The 18803-nt window shown below is 44.4% G+C and overlaps 1 protein-coding gene across 1 annotated transcript in view; it reads right to left on the reverse strand.

Annotated features, from left to right (window-relative positions):
• Window positions 1–18803, reverse strand: part of LOC135095166 (uncharacterized) — a 96740-nt gene that overhangs the window by 9128 nt on the left and 68809 nt on the right. The window contains exons 8-9 of the mRNA XM_063995955.1: window positions 16973–17115; window positions 1220–1362 (exon numbers count right to left, since the gene is read on the reverse strand). The gene's annotated coding sequence lies outside the window, so the exon portion shown is untranslated. The remainder of the gene's footprint in view (window positions 1–1219; window positions 1363–16972; window positions 17116–18803) is intronic.

Genomic DNA, 18803 nt, shown 5'->3' on the forward strand with positions numbered 1-18803 from the left:
TGTGTGTGTGTATGTTTGTGTGAGTGTGTGTGTGTGTGTGTGTGTGTGTGTGTGTGTGTGTGTGTGTGTATGTGTGTGTGTGTTTGTGGGCGGCCAGAAGCCGCTAATGGCTTAAGTGGGACGGGAAGGAGTGGATGTCAGGTGGTGGGGAGAGAGGTGGGGGTGGAGAGAAGAGGCATCACGTACTGACACAACAAGATGGCGTCTGTCTGAGAAGGTGGCAAGTGTAGTTTCCCGGGCCAGCGGCATGAGGCAAATAGCAAAACACCAGCAGGAGGTCTTTCTATACACAACATGCACATGTACACAACACACGTGTGGCTGTACACCTGGCGGCTACTCAACACACCTGGTACACTACTGGTAGCACACTTCAGGGAGGGCTTGGCCAATCCTGGTTATCTTGACCACCACTAAGTCTTTGAGGAGGAACACAATGCGATACACACGCGCACCACACAAGATACGCCGCCACACTGGCTGCAGACTGAGCGGCGTCCCTTTGGCTCAGTGTTTCCAGGCCGTTCGGTACTTGAGCGACACACAAAGGTCTACCTAATATACAGGGACTTGTTCAACCAACGAACACACTCATATCCACAAAAAAAAATAAATAAAATAAATAAAATAAATAAATAAAAAAAATAAGTAAAAATAATCAAATAATTAAATTAGATTAAATTATTAAAATTACTATTGCTTCTACACTTACTACTGCTATGACTACTACTACTACTACTACTACTACTACTACTGTGTGTGTGTGTGTGTGTGTGTGTGTGTGTGTGTGTGTGTGTTTGTGTGTGTGTATCATATTACTCATAGCAATCAGAGCAACAATATAACAGCAAGAACTACTACTACTAATATTACTACTAATACAATTTCTAATATAAATACTACTACTACTGCAGCTGTTTTTGCAACAATTCTTAGGCATTATTATTAATATTCACATAGTAGTAGTAGTAGTAGTAGTAGTAGTAGTAGAGGTAGTAGTAATAGTAGTAGTAGTAGTAGTAGTAGTAGTAGTAGTAGTAGTAGTAGTAGTAGTAGTAGTAGTAGTAGTAGTAGCAGTAGTGAGAAATCGTGAACACTACCTCTACCACTACAATTACTACTACTACTACTACTACTACTACTACTACTACTACTACTACATAGGCATGCTATTAAAGGTCATGAACAGTTCCATCTGGTACAAACTTAGCTGTGTCACCTTGGTGGATCCCTGTCAAAGTGTCTTCTGAATTGTCTTTGCACTTCTTTGACATTTTCGTACCTCCAGTAACACTTTATGACAGATGTTCTTCCTTCACAGCTTACTCTTACTTCTGACATTATAGTTTTGCCCAACTGTTTCTGAAAAAAAAAAAAATCAGTGAATTATAGCTAGTCAAACAGTGAGTATATTTTTGGATGACTCTCTCTCTCTCTCTCTCTCTCTCTCTCTCTCTCTCTCTCTCTCTCTCTCTCTCTCTCTCTCTGTCTGTCTGTCTCTCTGTTTATACAGATAGATACAGATAGATAGATGTACACAGGTACAGACTTGTGCTTGTGGAGTATAAATGTAAGAGCATGAAGCACAGTGTGTCTCTCCCCACAGGCACCTCCCGCCTCACGCCTTGCTTCCTCCCGTCTCCCAGAGTCTACACACCTGCACTCTTGAGGTGAGTACACTTACTCTTTTCTTTCCTGGTGATTGTTTTCACTGTGTTTTCTATTGCACACACTCAGAAAGTAGAAAATGAGGCACTAACGAGGCAAGACTATATACCACAAACACTAAACACAATAATTATAATAAAAATAATAATAATAATAAAATAATAATAATAATAATAATAATAATGATAATAATAATAATAAATGATTTATTAATAAGGCAGTTTACAAACTGAAAATGTACAGGGGGGGGTGGGAAAATACTTAACATTAATCCTGAAGCTAAGCTTAATATAGAAGAGGAATACTGTTGATTGATGGCATGGTGGGAATCGCGCTGAGTCTGTACCGCTCCGTGGCGAGGTGCGTCAGGCAGCAGCATGTGTCTGAGGCGTGGATGATGCAGAAGTCCCCTTCCAAACTTCTCCAGAGCCTCTCGGTGCCTGGTGGATAGTCTGGACGTCTGAACAGACTCAGGGTGGTCAGGGCTTCATCACAGGTGATGTAGGCAGGGACAAAGATGACCCTGCACGCCCTCTTCTGCACTCTCTCCAGCTGGAGCTGTTGAGTGTGTGTGAGGGAGGAGGACCACGCTGGGGAGGCGTACATGAGTTTGGGGAGGATAAAGGTGAGGCACACTCCCCTTAACTCGTCTGTCAGTGTCCCCAGCGACCTGAGGCTGCGCATCATGTACAGCTTGTAGGTAGCGGATCTTACGGTGCTGGCGACATGCTGCTTCCAGGTCAGCTGGTCGTCCACCGTGACTCCGAGAAGAACATCCAGAGGCACATCGGACCACCTGGAGGGGGTGAGGGCCCACTGTGAGCTGGGGAGAGGGCACTGGTACAGAGGAGGTACAGAAATGCATCACCACAGTTTCACTGTGGTTGATGGTCATCCTGCTCTCCTCCGTCCATGTCTCCAGTCGCTCCAAAATGACTTGCAGTGGTGAGTAGTCCGTGTTCCTGTTGGAGACTGGGACGCCCACGGTGCAGTCGTACACATACTTCCAGCGATGAGGGTGTCAGTGAGGGCGTCGTTAATGAGGAGGAGGAAGCATAGTGGGCTCATCTTGGTTCCCTGGGGGACCCCACATGTCAGCTGTTGGATATTAGAGACAGAGCCCTGATAGCGAACGGCCTGACGCCTCCCTGAGAGGGTGTTGTCTAGCCACGCTACCAGGTTGGAAGGGAGACCAAGACTTATTGCCTTGCTGAAGCCAACAAAGTGATCAACAAGATCAAAGGCTTTTTGAAGTCCACAAAAGCAACAGCTAGAGAGGTGTTTCGCTTGTCCAGGTGGCTGTGGATGAAGTCAAGGAAGCTGGTCAGGTAATGGGAGGTGGGGGTGGCTTTAATATTTCCAAACTGTCTGATATCCACGGTATAACAAGTTTTGGTGTAGGCCCAGTCATACACAAAATCTTCACAAATAAAGCTAGGGATGGGGGTGATAGAGACTGGCCTGAGGTCACCGAGGGACTGTGCACTGGAAGCTTTGCGGATGGGAGAGACGTAAGACGTCTTCCAGTCCGCGGGGCAAGAGTGTTGGGAAAGAGAGGCGTTTATTATGGGGCATAGCGGTGTTGCTGGCTCTTCCCATATGGGAAGGTCAGTGGGTGTGGTGGATCTTGGTATCTTTAAGTATCCTCTGTATCTTGGTATCTTGGTATCTTTAAGTATCCTCTTAAAAACATCCACCGTTTGGACAGTGGGGGGAGGGGAAGGGGCGTGAAGATGGGCAGGAAGTGGAGTGGTGTGGAGGGGAGGGCAGGTGTGACAGATAGCGGCAAAGTGGTCGTTCATCTCCTGAGCCGCGAGATTAGCAGGAAGGTGTGAGGTGCAAGGAAGAGATGAAGTGTGCTTTTGTAGGCCACACAAAGCTTTGCTGCTAGCGTACCACTGTCTGCTGTTGGCCTGCTTGAAGTGGTGTATCTTGTCCGGGTAATAGCTTGACTTGGCAGCCTTAATCTCCCTGATCCCTCTGTTTCTTAGCTTCCTGTATAGGTCTGGGCAGGAGTGGAACGACCACGTCCGCTGATGCATGAGTCTTTTAATGCGGGGCGTCATCCAGGGGGCATCAGATGTGTGCACTGTGACGCTCTCGGCTGGGAAGTAGCGGTGGAAGGCTTCTGTGGTGGTGGCGACGTAATTGTGCCATTTTGAGTGGATGTCCTCCACATCCAGCACCTCGGTCCACGGGTGTTGTGTCACCCACTGCCCAACCTCCCTCATGGCTGAGTCAGACATGAGGCGGTGGGTCCTGTGGGTGTCCACAGTATGGAGAGGTGGGTGCTCCACCCATGGGAGGGAGCGGCTTGAAGGGCGAGTACTGCTGCAATAGGTCTGTCAGTATAAGGTCGAGGGTGGCTTGCTGGGTGGTAGGGAAGACCACGACCTGGGTGAGGTGTAGCTGGTGTAGGATATCGCTGATATACAATCCGTTAAAGTCCCCACAGATGACCAGCTTGGCAACAGGATACCTCACACTTAGGGCCTCAGCAGTGTCACTGATGTGAGTGGTGAGTAACTGTGCTGTGGTGGCTCGTGGGGGGTGGTACACGACGCACACGATGATGGAGGCCGTGTTGCTGAGATGGCAGGGGGGCGTAACTCTCACCCACAGGGCCTCTACTCCGGCAGGAATGTTGACAGGCAGGTGTGAGGGGCTGAGGGTAGATTGGGAGAAAACAGCCACTCAGCCCTTCCCCCCCCTTCCTTGCCTGCGTCCTGTCCTGAGGTGATGGCAGAGCTGGTAGTCCTGCATCGTGTGGTTCCGAAATAGTTTCAAAGTCTTAAGGCACAGTGTAGATGGCGCTGCAAACATCAACAAACAGACCTGGATAGAGCTCCAAGTTTTGCCAAGATTCTGCTGCCATGCAGGCTTAGATCAGGCAATATATTGCCTAAGGAGCTGCTCGAGGGTAGAGTGCAGCCAAGACGCAGTTACATGTAGCCCACTGAAGAAAGCTAGCCGGTAGTTAGAAGCTAGAATATAATGTGGCCAATCAACACCGGTCCCATCCCCTCTGCACCGCTGTGAAAACCGTTGCCATGGTAACGGCGACGCCAAGCCACTGAAGAAAACGGGGTGCAAAGACTTAACGGGATACTTGTTTGTTTGTCCAAGATGGCTAGTTATGACAATGTAAACACAGTGAAGGCATTGTCTGCTACGGAGATCAATAAACTGACAGCGGCGCAGCTAAAATGTGCACTGAGAACAACTGTTGCACATCAGCCTCATGAAGAGCAGCCACCGAGCTCTGAATTACTCGAAGAAATAAGAAATATTCCAGAAGATTTGGCAGCTGTGAAGGAGATGAAGAAAGAAATAGAATCACTGAATACAACACTCGATGAAGCCTACATGATTATCCACCAGCAAAACCGGTTCCTAGAATCCCTTGGCCCCAAAGAAAGGGTGCGGAACTTGGTTATAACTGGGGTCTCGGAGGATGACGACGGCCTGGGAACGACAGAAAGAGAGAAGATCAAGACAGTGCTGGAAGCCGAGGGGTTACGCCGGACCGATACGCACCGATGTATGGTCAACAATACGACTTGGACAGCCTGACGCACGGAGGAGTCGCCCTATTCATGAGACGCTGCAGAGTCAAGATCAACGGAGCGACATCTTGCGAGTGGCGAAGAACCTGAAGGATACAGGAAGAAACTTTGAACGGATTTGCGTGAAGAAGGACGTTCATCCGGCGGCGAGGAGAGAAACGACAAGACTGAGGACCCGAGAAAATGAGAAGCAGAAACCAGACAACCAGGGAGTGGAAATTACGTATGACTGGCGGCGGCGAGTATTGCTGCGTGTTGTGTTGTGACTGATAGGTATTTCCCAAATTTTGGCATGGAAAGAATTGGAATGGACAATTGAAAATATGTGCTTGTAATATCTGTGGTGTGAAAAATAAGCTCCAAAGCCCTGAAGTGATAAATGTTGCTTTAGAATTTGACATGATATGGATCACTGAAATTAAGTAACGTTAATTAGTAGCTTGCTTGGTTTTGATTTATATATGAATAAAAGTAAACAAAATAGTCGGAGAGGAGGAATTATGATGTTGGTGAAGTGTGCGTTGGTGCCATATATCACATGTGCCAACATTGCAGCAGAAGGACAAACATGGGTCGAGCTGTCCTGCTGCCCTGGGATGAGGCTTGGCGCCATGTATATCCCACCGGTCGACTCGCCCTACCACGACCCGGCGCTGCTGTGGGAGGGGCAGGTGACCGACTGTGACGGTGCCATAGTGGTCGCTGACTTGAACGCACGTGTGGGTTGCCTACCAAGTAGAAATATAAACGGAAAGAGATGTGAATATAATGGTGTGAAAGATCTTATAAGTAATTGCATGGGCCGGACAATACCCAACATGTGTGAAGAGAAAGAAATGGTAGTTGCTAATCATTTGAAATATGACGGAAAGCAGCGAGGAGGGAATTTATCTTTTAGGCGTAATGATCGCTGGACATCGGAAATCGACCTGTGTTTATCGACCTGTGTTTAGTTAAGTATAGCAGTTTGAATGTCCTGAAAGACTTATGTACAAGCCAAGTTATGTCGTGCTCAGATCATGCGCCACTCACTCTAACAATTAACACTGACGTTTTTAAATGAGTAACGCCATCACGGCTACTTGAGCGCGCCAGTAACTTGGGTCGGACGCTGACACACAGTCCCTAGCTGCACCACTAATATCGCGACAGGCCTGCACCATGACAAAGTGGATATAGAAGCGTTCGTGACGAGGATGGCGCTGTGTGAGCCGCCAACCCTGGGCGTGGTGAATGAGGAAAGTGTGCAGGACGTGGTTAAGGAAAGCTGCAGGGAAGTTAATGGAATAGCAAAGGAGTGTAAAAAGACGAATGTTGCGCGTGAGGGAAGTGTAGACCTAAGAAGGAAAAGACTCATGGAGGAAAATGACTGTGGGAAAATTTGGAAAGCAATTAACTGGAAAGATGAAATTAGTAGTAATGAAGGCAGTACCCAGCCTACTGAGAGTCAATTTAAGATTTTTTTTGAGGAATTGTTGAATCCAGTGATGGAGGAAGTTGGAGAGGTAAACTTTGAGCAGGCACCAAGTATTCCCATTGTGGATGATCCTTTCACGTTTAGAGAGGTGGAAACAGCTGTGAGAGGGATGAATAAAAAGAAAAGTTTTGTTGGAATAAGTCCTGCCCTATTAATGAACTTACCTATGAACTGGTTGATGTTTTTTCTTACAATGTTCAATGTAATTTTTGATAGTTTGTGTTTCCCACTAGCCTGGTGCTATAGTAAGTTAAGTGTATTATTTAAGTGTGGTGATCGCATGCTTTGTGATAACTACAGAGGTGTTAGTATAATGGACACCCTAGCTAAACTCTATGACACACTTATTATCAATAGATTGAAAATGTGGATGGATGTGGACAATTGTCAAGCAGGAGCAATGGAGGGAAGAGGATGCCTAGAGCAGATATTTACACTGAGATTATTGTGTGATTATGTAAAATACAAGAAATTGAAGTTATATGTATTATTTATAGACTATCGTAAAGCATACGATAAAGTACCGAGGTCCAGGCTGATAGAATGCTTAAGATCAATAGGATGTGGAAGAAGGATGTTAAAAGCAATTTATGTTATGTATCGCTGCACACGTAACGTGCTTAAGAGTGCCACGGTGGAGTCGTCAGTGGGAGTAAGGCAAGGCTCACCTTCCAGCTGTCTAATGTTTGTGATTTACATTAACCAGATGATTCGTATGCTGAAGGAACAAATAGCAACTAACAGCTACTTGGGCGCACTGCACACAACATCTCGGGATATGTGCATCAGGAAACTCAGAGTTGTCATCGATTATTGCAATGATTATGGAATTGTTCTTAACGAGGACTAAATTATTTTTTTTGTTTGAAATAACACTCAATGTGATAAAGTTCCATTAAAAATCGAGGGACACGTTATTAAGTACTGTGACAGATACAAGTATTTAGGGGCCTGGTTTACCGACAGCGGTTGTATGAAGGACGTGGTGTCACTACACGAGGCAAAGTGTCAGTCAGTCGTTAACAAATTTTCTACATTTTGTGCCTCGAACCCTGATATGCCTCAGTGTTATAAGCGACTTGTTTTTGACGCGGCTGTGTTGGCTGAACTGAGATACAGCTGCAAGACGTGGCTGACAGACAGCTGTGTGTCACTCACCAGTCAGTACAATAAACTTATGAAATGTCTCCTGGACGTGACAAATAACACAAGCTCAAACTTATGTCATGTTGAATCGAGAATTAAGCCAGTTTACCATACTGTCTGTGTCCGATGGAAACGTTTCTTGGAGAGGAAGCTGACTCTATCTACTCGACAGAAGTGAACCATTTCATATTGTATTTAGTTGATGCAGAGAAGCTAACACCCCTGGTTATAAGTTTATCCAGAGCGCCATACAGTATGATAATCATATAAATCCTCTTGACAGAATAATTAATTTAATTACCAATAAGCCACAAGACGCAACAAAGTATCACACATATAAAACAATATTGAATTCTAGTCTTGGTGTCCATAATATTTATTCAGATGACATAATGTCCCTGATTTTACACATTTGGCGTTTGTAAGAATTCGACTAATGTCTTATGTAGGTACGTGTGTGAAGTGTTGATAGGACCTAAAAAGAAAACAATACTTAATTAGAACTACTTATTGCATTAATATTGGTCAAATTGTGTTAGACGTTATGCTGAGTTATGTATCTATGTTAGTTATAGCATTACTGCTAGTAAGTGCTTGCTAATGCTGGTTACTTTGCATCGCCTAATTCTTAAACAATACTTAGGTGAAAGTGTTGTTATTTATGTTTGTAAATGTATGATTCTTTATTTGGACCACTGGCAAATTTTGTACCTTTCACTTTACTGTATGAATAATTTCTTTGGTCAGTAAAAGTAACTAACTATCACGTTGGGCGGCGGGTGACCGGACCCTCGCATACGACGCAGGAGGTAGTTGCGTTCGTACGTTTGCACGGCAGCACACATTATCCTTTATGTGTCGACACGCACTCGCTAAATGTGTTCACAAGTACAACAATCTCACCAGGGCGAGCCTAAAACTAAAAACTAAGAGTTGAAAACTGAAAAAACCGAGGTCACTATCAATAGGGGGCGGGGAAGGCAGGAAGGCCAACATGCTGGCCGAGGCTGCTCTAGAGCGCCTAAGGTCACACGTTCTTTCCTTTTCCATGTGTGTGTGTGTGTGTGTGTGTGTGTGTGTTATAACAAGAGAAGTGGCATTAAAATACACATAATTTACTGACAAGCATTGCACGACAACATTACTGCCGTGATTAAAAGTACTCCTGTAAAATACTACATGGCATCATACAAGCCAGGCAGAAGGGGAGCGAGGCCGAGCGATCTTGAAAACACCTGAGTGACTGACAAGAGGCATAGAGAGAGAGAGAGAGAGAGAGAGAGAGAGAGAGAGAGAGAGAGAGAGAGAGAGAGAGAGAGAGAGAGAGAGAGAGAGAGAGAGAGAGAGAGAGAGAGAGAGAGAGAGAAAATAGTGCACTGTACCTTTGCTAAAAACTCTACCTTGGACGATTCTGGGCTTGTTCCTCCCTCTCCTCCACCCTCTGACTACTTCATGCCTCGTATTAAAATTCTTCGTAATGATGTTTTCCATGCCCTCGCTGGCCTAAACCCTCGGAAGGCTTATGGACCTTATGGGGTCCCTCCTATTGTTCTCCGAAACTGTGCCTCCGTGCTTGCACCTTGCCTAGTCAAACTCTTTCAGCTCTGTCTGTCAACATCTACCTTTCCTTCTTGCTGGAAGTTTGCCTACATTCAACCTGTTCCTAAAAAGGGTGACCGCTCTAATCCCTCAAACTACCGTCCTATTGCTTTAATTTCCTGCTTATCTAAAGTTTTTGAATCTATCCTAAACAGGAAGATTCTTAAACATCTATCACTTCACAACCTTCTATCTGATCGCCAGTATGGGTTCCGTCAAGGCCGCTCTACTGGTGATCTTCTGGCTTTCCTTACTGAGTCTTGGTCATCCTCTTCTAGAGACTTTGGTGAAACTTTTGCTGTTGCCTTGGACATATCAAAAGCCTTTGATAGAGTCTGGCACAAAGCTTTGATTTCCAAACTACCCTCCTACGGTTTCTATCCTTCTCTCTGTAACTTCATCTCAAGTTTCCTTTCTGACCGTTCTATTGCTGCTGTGGTAGACGGTCACTGTTCTTCTCCTAAATCTATTAACAGTGGTGTTCCTCAGGGTTCTGTCCTGTCACCCACTCTCTTCTTATTATTCATTAATGATCTTCTAAACCAAACTTCTTGTCCTATCCACTCCTATGCTGATGATACCACCCTGCACTTTTCCACGTCTTTTCATAGACGTCCAACCCTTCAGGAGGTAAAGATATCACGCAGGGAAGCCACAGAACGCCTGACTTCTGATCTTTCTAAAATTTCTGATTGGGGCAGAGCAAACTTGGTATTGTTCAATGCCTCAAAAACTCAATTCCTCCATCTATCAACTCGACACAATCTTAAAGACAACTATCCCCTCTTCTTCAATGACACTCAACTGTCCCCCTCTTCTACACTGAACATCCTCGGTCTGTCCTTTACTTATAATCTGAACTGGAAACTTCACATCTCATCTCTAGCTAAAACAGCTTCTATGAAGTTAGGTGTTCTGAGACGTCTCCGCCAGTTTTTCTCACCCCCCCAGCTGCTAACTCTGTACAAGGGCCTTATCCGTCCATGTATGGAGTATGCTTCACATGTCTGAGGGGGTTCCACTCATACTGCTGTTCTAGACAGGGTGGAATCAAAAGCTTTTCGTCTCATCAACTCCTCTCCTCTAACTGACTATCTTCAGCCTCTCTCTCACCGGTGCAATGTTGCATCTCTAGCTGTTTTCTACCGCTATTTTCATGCTAACTGCTCTTCTGATGTTGCTAACTGCATGCCTCCCCTCCTTCTGCGGCCTCGCTGCACAAGACTTTCTTCTTTCTCTCACTCCTATTCTGTCCACCTCTCTAACGCAAGAGTTAACCAGTATTCTCAATCATTCATCCCTTTCTTTGGTAAACTCTGGAACTCCTTGCCTGCTTCTGTATTTCCACCTTCCTATGACTTGAATTCCTTCAAGAGGGAGGTTTCAAGACACTAATCCAACAATTTTTGACCACTGATTTGACCCTTTTAAGGGACTGGCATTTCAGTGGGCATTTTTTTTTTTATTAGATTTTTGTTGCCCTTGGCCAGTATCCTTCCTACATAAAAAAAAAAAAAAAAAAATTTGTTTATTACCGTGAATAAATTACGGTGTCCATGAATAGTATTTTTCTCTGTAATCCTGCACACACACACACACACACACACACACACACACACACACACACTGATAACAATAAAAATAATAAAAAAAATATGAATCAAGGAAAGATGGTAAAGCAGACACTGAGGGTTCCAAGGAAGTAGTAGTAGTAGTAGTAGCAGTAGTAGTAGTAGTACTAGTAGTAGTAGTACTAGTAGTAGTAGTAGTAGTAGTAGTAGTAGTAGTAGTAGTGGTAGTAGTAATAGTAGTAGTAGTAACAGAAGCAGTAGTAACAGTAGTCGTAATAATAATTATAGTAGTAGTAGTAGTAATAGTAGTAGTATTCATAATAATACTAAAAGTAGTCGTAATAATAATATTCGTTGTAATACTAGTAGAAGTAGTAGTAGTAACAGTAATCGTAATAATAAAAGTAGTAGTAGTAGTAGAGTAGCAGTAGTAGTAGCAGTCGTAGTAGTAGTATTAGTAGTAAAAGTAATAGTAGTAGAAGTAGTAGTAGTAGTAGTAGTAGTAGTAGTAGTAGTAGTAGTAGTAGTAGCAGTAGTAGAAGTAGAACGTCTATTAGTAGTAGTAGTTTTTTTTTCTTTTATGTAGGAGTGACAATGGCCAAGGGCAACAAAAATATAATAAAAAAAATGCCAACTGAAATGCCAGTCCCATCAAAAGGTCAAAGCAGTGGTCAAAAATTGATGAATAAGTGTATTGAAACCTCTCTCTTGAAGGAATTCAAGTCTTAGGAAGGTGGAAATATAGAAGCTGGCAGGGAGTTCCAGAGTTTACCAGAGAAAGGGATGAATAATTGAGAATACTGGTTAACTCTTGCGTGAGAGAGGTGGACAGAATAGGGGTGAAAGAAAGAAGAAAGTCTTTTGCAGCGAGGCCGCGGAAGGAGGGGAGGCATGCAGTTAGCAACATCAGAAGAGCAGTTAGCATGAAAATAGCCGTAGAAGACAGCTAGATATGCAACATTGCGGTGGTGAGAGAGAAGCTGGAGACAGTCAGTTAGAGGAGAGGAGTTGATGAGACGAAAAGCTTTTGATTCCACTCTGTCTAGAAGAGCAGCATGAGTGGAACCTTCCCAGACATGTGAAGCATACTCCATACATAGACAGATAAGGCCTTTGTACAGAGTTAGCAGCTGGGGAGGTGAGAAAAACATGCGGAGACGTCTCAGAACACCTAACTTCATAGAAGCTGTTTTGGCTAGAGATGAGATGTGAAGTTTCCAGTTCAGATTATAAGTAAAGGACAGACCGAGGATGTTCAGTGTATAAGAAGGGGACAGATGAGTGTCATTGAAGAAGAGGGGATAGTTGTCTGGAAGGTTGTGTCGAGTTGATAGATTGAGGAATTGAGTTTTTGAGGCATTGAACAATACCAAGTTTGCCCTGCCCCAATCAGAAATTTTAGAAAGATCAGAAGTCAAGCATTCTGTGGCTTCCCTGCGTGATATGTTTACCTCCTGAAGGGTTGGACGTCTATGATAAGACGTGGAAAAGTGCAGGGTGGTATCATCAGCGTACGAGTGGATAGGACAAGAAGTTTGGATTAGAAGATCATTAATGAATAATAAGAAGGGAGGTGACAGGATAGAACCCTGGGGAACACCACTGTTAATAGATTTAGGAGAAGAACAGTGACCGTCTACCACAGCAGTAATAGAACGGTCAAAAAGGAAACTTGAAATGAAGTTACAGAGAGAAGGATAGAAGCCGTACGAGGGTAGTTTGTAAATGAAAGCTTTGTGCCAGACTCTATTAAAAGCTTTTGATATGTCCAAGGGAACAGCAAAAGTTTCACCAAAATCTCTAAAGGAGGATGACCAAGACTCAGTAAAGAAAGCAAGAAGATCACTATTAGAGCGGCCTTGACGGAATCCATACTGGCGATCAGATACAAGGATGTGAATTGATAGATGTTTAAGAATCTTCCTGTTGAGGATAGATTCAAAAACTTTAGATCGGCAGGAAATTAAAGCAATAGGACGGTAGTTTGAGGGACTAGAATGGTCACCCTTTTTAGGAACAGGTTGAATATAGGTAAACTTCCAGCAAGAAAGAAAGGTAGATGTTGACAGACAGAGCTGAAAGAGTTTGACTAGGCAAGGTGCAAGCAAGGAGGCACAGTTTCGGAGAACAATAGGAGGAACCCCATGAGGTCTATAAGCCTTCCGAGGGTTTAGGCCAGCGAGGGCATGGAAAACATTATTGCGAAGAATTTTAATACGTGGCATGAAGTAGTCAGAGGGTGAAGGAGAGGGAGGAACAAGCCCAGAATCGAGTTTTTTAGCAAAGGTTTGAGCGAAGAGTTCAGCTTTAGAAAATTATGTGATAGCAGTGGTGCCATCTGGTTGAAATAGAGGAGGGAAAAAAGAAGAAGCAAAGTTATTGGAAATACTTTTGGCTAGATAACAGAAATCACGAGGGGAGTTAGATCTTGAAAGGTTTTGACATTTTCTGTTAATGAAGGAGTTTTTGGCTAGTTGGAGAACAGACATGGCATGGTTCCGGGCAGAAATATAAAGTGCATGAGATTCTGGTGATGGAAGGCTTAAGTACCTTTTGTGGGTCACCTCTCTATCATGTATAGCACGAGAACAAGCTGTGTTAAACCAAGGTTTAGATGGTTTAGGACGAGAAAAAGAGTGAGGAATGTACGCCTCCATGCCAGACACTATCATCTTTGTTATGCGCTCAGCACACAAAGACGGGTCTCTGACACGGAAGCAGTAGTCATTCCAAGGAAAATCAGCAAAATACCTCCTCAGGTCCCACCAACTAGCAGAGGCAAAACGCCAGAGGCACCTTCGCTTAGGGGGATCCTGAGGAGGGATTGGAGCGATAGGACAAGATAAAGATATGAGATTGTGATCGCAAGAGCCCAATGGAGAAGAAAGGGTGACAGCATAAGCAGAAGGATTAGAGGTCAGGAAAAGGTCAAGAATGTGTGGCGTATCTCCAAGACGGTCAGGAATACGAGTAGGGTGTTGCACCAATTGCTCTAGGTCATGGAGGATAGCAAAGTTGTGGGCTAGTTCACCATGATGGTCAGTGAAGGGAGAGGAAAGCCAAAGCTGGTGGTGAACATTGAAGTCTCCAAGAATGGAGATCTCTGCAAAAAGGAAGAGGGTCAGAATGTGCTCCACTTTGGAAGTTAAGTACTCAAAGAATTTCTTATAGTCAGAGGAGTTAGGTGAGAGGTATACAGCACAGATAAATTTAGTATGAGAGTGACTCTAGTCGTAGCCAGATGGTGGAAAACTCGGAAGATTCAAGAGCGTGGGCACGAGAGCAGGTTAAGTCATTGCGCACGTAAACGCAGCATCCAGCTTTGGATAGAAAATGAGGATAGAGAAAGTAGGAGGGAACAGAAAAGGGGCTAATGTCGGTTGCCTCAGACACCTGAGTTTCAATGAGGAAAAGAAGATGAGGTTTAGAAGGTGTTCTACAGATTGAAAATTAGATCTTAGACCGCGAATGTTGCACAAGTTAATGAGGAAAAAGTTGAGGGGGGTGTCAAGACACTTAGGGTCGTTGACAGAAAGGCAGTCCGACCTGGGGACATTTATGGTCCCCTCCCCAGATGGGGACTCCGAGGCTGGTGTAGGAGTCGCCATGATGATTTTAAAATTTTAGAGTGAAGGGTGTGTGTGTTATTAGGTGCTTGTAGTTTTGTGTGGAGGAAGAGAGTTGTCTTTAGAGGGCAGGCTGTGACTGCCCCCTTGTGTTGTGAGACACAAAGGGAAACGTTCAGTGAGGTCACAGCTGGGTTTAATGATAAGTTCACAGCACCCCCTGAACAGTGCTGCACACCTCACTGGGAGTAATTATCGTTTCGGCAGGTAGTAACAGTTAACAGAAGTAAGCATAGTAGAAGACAGAGAGGGTTGCAAGGAAGTAGTAGTAGTACTAGTAGTAGTAGTAGTAGTAGTAGTAGTAGTAGTAGTAGTAGTAATAGAAACAGTAGTAACTAATTGTAAAAGTAATTATAGTAGTAGTAGTAATAGTTGTAGTATTCATGATAGTACTAAAAGTAGTCATAATATTAATAGTCGTCTTAATACTAGTAGAGTAGTAGTAGTAGTAGTAGTAGTAGTAGTAGTAGTAGTAGTAGTAGTAGAGCTAATATTAGTATTAGTAGCAGTAGTAGAAGTAGTACGAGTATTAGTATTAGTAGTAATAGTAACAGAAGTAAGCATAGTAGCAGTAGTAATTGTAGTAGTAGTAGTAGTATATAGTAGTAGTAGTAGTAGTAGTAGTAATAGTAGTAGTAGTAGTAGTAGTAGTAGTAATAGTAGTAGTAGCAGCAGCAGTAGTAGTAACAGTATTAGCAGCAGTAGTAGTAATAGTAGTAGCAGCAGTAGTAGTAATAGTAGTAATAGAATTGTAGTAGCACTAGTAATTGTAGTAGTAGTAATAGTAGTAGTAGAAGTAGCAGTAGTAGTAATAGCTGCAGAATTAGCAGCAGTAGCAGTACTAGTAGCAGTATTTATGTAGAACGAGTGTGAGGTGCGGTTCACACCAGCCAGTCACTGTCACCGCCGTCCGTGACGTCATGAGTGGGGAGAGGGAGCGAGGAGAGCACCTCGTGTGTGGGCGGTGGAAAGGGGAAAGGAGCGTGAGGCGGGTGGGGGCCAGAAGGAGTGGATGGTGGGTGGGGGGCAGAAAGGGGCAGCTGGCAGGCTGGGCGCTGGAAGGAGTGGGTTGCTGGTAGGGGCCTGGCAGGAGTGGGTGGCGAAATGGGCTTAGGAAGGAGTGGGTTGAGGGAAGGGGGGGAGGGAGTGGGAGGAGATAAGGACAGGAAGGCGTGCTGGCAGGTAGTGGCCGTGAAGGGGCTGCTGGCTATTGGGCGGCCAGAAATGCTGGCGGAAGTGAGAAGGAGTGGCTGGCGGGTGGTGGGGAGAGAGGTGGGGGGGAAGGAGGCGTCTCGGACTGACGCAGCAAGATGGCTTCTTTGAGAAGAGGGGCAAGTGTAGTTTCCCGGGCCAGCGGCATGATGGGACTAACAAAACACCAGCAGGAGGTCTTTCTGTACACAACATGCACATGTACACAACACACGTGTGGCTGTACACCTGGCGGCTACTCAACACACCTGGTACACTACTGGTAGCACACTTCAGGGAGGGCTTGGCCAATCCTGGTTATCTTGACCACCACTAAGTCTTTGAGGAGGAACACAATGCGATACACACGCGCACCACACAAGATACGCCGCCACACTGGCTGCAGACTGAGCGGCGTCCCTTTGGCTCAATGTTTCCAGGCCGTTCGGTACTTGAGCGACACACAAAGGTCTACTTGATATACAGGGTCTTGTTCAACCAACGAACACACTCATATCCACAAAAAAAAATAAATAAAATAAATAAAATAAATAAATAAATAAGTAAGTAAAAATAATCAAATAATTAAATTAGATTAAATTATTAAAATTACTATTGCTTCTACACTTACTACTGCTATTACTACTAGTACTACTACTACTACTACTACTACTACTACAACTCTGTGTGCGTGTGTGTGTGTGTGTGTGTGTGTGTGTGTGTGTGTGTGTGTGTGTGTGTGTGTGTGTGTGTGTGTGTGTGTGTGATATTACTGATAGCAATCATAGTAACAATATAACAGCAAGAACTACTACTTTTACTATTACTACTACTACAATTAGTAATATAAATACTACTACTACTGCAGCTGTTTTTGCAACAATTCTTAGGCATTATTATTAATATTCACATAGTAGTAGTAGTAGTAGTAGTAGTAGTAGTAGAGGTATTAGTAGTAGTAGTAGTAGTATTATAATTATTATTAGTAGTAGTAGTAGTGAGAAATCGTGAACACTACCTCTACCACTACAATTACTACTACTACTACTACTACTACTACTACTACTATATAGGCATGCTAATAAAGGTCGTGAACAGTTCCATCTGGTACAAACTTAGCTGTGTCACCTTGGTGGATCCCTGTCAAAGTGTCTTCTGAATTGTCTTTGCACTTCTTTGACATTTTCGTGCCTCCAGTAACACTTTATGACAGATGTTCTTCCTTCAGAGCTTACTCTTACTTCTGACATTATTATTTTGCCCAACTGTTTCTGAAAAAAAAAAAAAAAATCAGTGAACTATAGCTAGTCAAACAGTAAGTATATTTTTGGGTGACTCTCTCTCTCTCTCTCTCTCTCTCTCTCTCTCTCTCTCTCTCTCTCTCTCTGTCTGTCTCTCTTTTTATACAGATAGATACAGATAGATAGATGTACACAGGTACAGACTTGTGCTTGTGGAGTATAAATGTAAGAGCATGAAGCACAGTGTGTCTCTCCCCACAGGCACCTCCCGCCTCACGCCTTGCTTCCTCCCGTCTCCCAGAGTCTACACACCTGCACTCTTGAGGTGAGTACACTTACTCTTTTCTTTCCTGGTAATTGTTTTCACTGTGTTTTCTATTGCACACACTCAGAAAGTAGAAAATGAGGCACTAACGAGGCAAGACTATATGACACAAAGACTAAACACAATAATAATAATAATAATAATAATAATAATAATAATAAAAATAATAATAATAATAATAATAATAATGATAATAATAATAATAAATGATTTATTAATAAGGCAGTTTACAAACTGAAAATGTACAGAGGGGGTGGGAAAATACTTAACATTAATCCTGAAGCTAAGCTTAATATAGAAGAGGAATACTGTTGATTGATGGCATGGTGGGAATCGCGCTGAGTCTGTACCGCTCCGTGGCGAGGTGCGTCAGGCAGCAGCATGTGTCTGAGGCGTGGATGATGCAGAAGTCCCCTTCCAAACTTCTCCAGAGCCTCTCGGTGCCTGGTGGATAGTCTGGACGTCTGAACAGACTCAGGGTGGTCAGGGCTTCATCACAGGTGATGTAGGCAGGGACAAAGATGACCCTGCACGCCCTCTTCTGCACTCTCTCCAGCTGGAGCTGTTGAGTGTGTGTGAGGGAGGAGGACCACGCTTGGGAGGCGTACATAAGTTTGGGGAGGATGAAGGTGAGGCACACTCCCCTTAACTCGTCTGTCAGTGTCCCCAGCGACCTGAGTCTGCGCATCATGTATAGCTTGTAGGTAGCGGATCTTACTGTGAGCTGGGGAGGGGGCACTGGTACAGAGGAGGTACAGAAATGCATCACCACAGTTTCGCTGTGGTTGATGGTCATCCTGCTCTCCTCCGTCCATGTCTGCAGTCGCTCCAAAATGACTTGCAGTGGCGAGTAGTCCGTGTTCCTGTTGGAGACTGGGACGCCCACGGTGCAGTCGTACACACACTTCCAGCCATGGAGGTGTCAGTGAGGGCGTCGTTAATGAGGAGGAGGAAGCATAGTGGGCTCACCTTGGTTCCTTGGGGGACCCCACATGTCAGCTGTTGGATATTAGAGACAGAGCCCTGATAGCGAACGGCCTGACGCCTCCCTGAGAGGGTGTTGGCTAGCCACGCTACCAGGTTGGGAGGGAGACCAAGACTTATTGCCTTGCTGAAGACAACAAAGTGATCAACAAGATCAAAGGCTTTTTGAAGTCCACAAAGGCAACAGCTAGAGAGGTGTTTCGCTTGTCCAGGTGGCTGTGGATGAAGTCAAGGAAGCTGGTCAGGTAATGGGAGGTGGGGGTGGCTTTAATATTTCCAAACTGTCTGATATCCACGGTATAACAAGTTTTGGTGTAGGCCCAGTCATACACAAAATCTTCACAAATAAAGCTAGGGATGGGGGTGATAGAGACTGGCCTGAGGTCACCGAGGGACTGTGAACTGGAAG

Source organism: Scylla paramamosain, chromosome 48, assembly GCF_035594125.1.
Source record: "Scylla paramamosain isolate STU-SP2022 chromosome 48, ASM3559412v1, whole genome shotgun sequence".
In the NCBI taxonomy this organism is placed as follows: domain Eukaryota; kingdom Metazoa; phylum Arthropoda; class Malacostraca; order Decapoda; family Portunidae; genus Scylla; species Scylla paramamosain.